General features: G+C 43.9%; 1 pseudogene; it reads right to left on the reverse strand.

Moving 5' to 3' along the window:
- Positions 1-470: 470 nt before the first annotated feature.
- LOC102828140 lies at positions 471-1,377 on the reverse strand (annotated as a pseudogene).
- Positions 1,378-1,623: the final 246 nt, after the last annotated feature.

Below are 1,623 nucleotides of genomic sequence, written 5' to 3' on the forward strand. Positions count from 1 at the left end.
TTTTTATTCCTTTATTACCATCAATTCTTTATATGAAACGTTTTGAAATCATTGAACAGAGATTATTTCTTTTTGTTATTACGACTCTGTGCTTCTCTTCCATCTTTTTTTTTTTTTTTTTTTAACATTCACCCACATATTTATTCCTTCTTTTAAGCATGTTCAACTTGATGGTAAGCTTTAATGATGTTTTTCTCCAGACTGGTGCAACCTTAAGCAGTTCATTTAAATTATCAGGAGAAATGGACATTTATCCAAAGGAGACACAGAAGTTGCTGTTGTTTTCACAGGGGGTCCCAGTATGTCAAAATTTTAGAAAGTGGGAACAGTTTCTGGACTGTTCTCAGAAGATTATTTGGGAGGGCTGGTATTAGCAGGCTTCTCCCTAAGGGGATATGTCAGTCAGTGAGAAGAAGAGGAGGGGAGGAAGAACCTTCTACAGAATGGTGTGGAATTCACCAGGGGCTCTTTTATGTCAAACTTTTACCAGCCTCCAACTTTACAAATAAAGCTGTTCCCTCTTTGTGTAGGGTCTTCTCATCGACATTTCCAATATTACAGGAAACAAAATATTTCCTTCCTTCCTTCGACTTTATCAAGTTGGCTATTTATCACAACAACAGAACAAAGGGGAATAGGCCCTTTAAAATTGATGTTGAGATTGGCAGTCATGACAACGCCCCCAGCTAGCATCGCATTCATACCAGGATAGTCAAATGGCACCTCCATGGAGGTATCCAGGTGCTCCTTGTAGGTAAGGGCCTCTTTGAAACAAGCAAACCATTCTTTTCTCATCTTCGTTGTAGAACATCACATATTCAACGCCCATCCCACCCTCAAAGCTTATGGTGAAGAGCTTGGCCTGTGACATTAGGTCTTCTTTTGTAGACATTAAACCGGAAAAATGGGTTTAGAACTTTTGAATGTTTGCATGGCTTGAATTCTTAGATAAATGGTTATATGAAGGCAAACGTTCCCAGGAGCCATCTTCACATTTCTTCACGAACTGGTCAAAGAAGAACCTAATGCCCTTGCTCCCGCTGGGCTTGGGGAGAGCCTGGTCCTCCAGAGTGACTTCTTCAGAAGAAAATGACCTCTTGTGAGGGTTGGTAGGGTCAGTTTTAGCTTCTCATGGAGATGAGGCTTTCTTCAGTCTGCTGTGGTGAATCGAGGTGGGGACTCCTACTGCCTTGGCTGCTGTGCTTGGGATAATTTCTTGTTCTAGTCCTCAGTAATCTTTGCAGATGCCTCTGTTCCAGAAGTCTTGGCTGGTTGCTTTGGTTCTGCCTCTCCTTTTGAGTCTCGTCGGGAGAGGTAAGTGTGGTGGTTGGATGCCCCCAAGCTGGCTGCCCCCACTCGGAGGAGGAGGCGCGCCATCTCATCTGCCAAGGGGAGCTAGCCATTAGTGACTCCCCAACTCCAATCCGGTGGCTCAAGGGGCCAGCGCGGTCGGTTTCCGGGTCAGGGAATCAAATGTTATCAGTTTCAGATTCGTGGTCCAAGAAACCGAGGCCACGCGGAATGGTGAAGCAGAGTTAAACATTTTATTAAGCCGGCTGACTCAGAGGAGCTAATTTCTCCAGATTCTTAGCCCCCTTCCATCTTCTTTTGATTATTTCTACA

Source organism: Chrysochloris asiatica, unplaced genomic scaffold (genome assembly GCF_000296735.1).
Source record: "Chrysochloris asiatica unplaced genomic scaffold, ChrAsi1.0 scaffold00043, whole genome shotgun sequence".
Lineage (NCBI taxonomy): Eukaryota > Metazoa > Chordata > Mammalia > Afrosoricida > Chrysochloridae > Chrysochloris > Chrysochloris asiatica.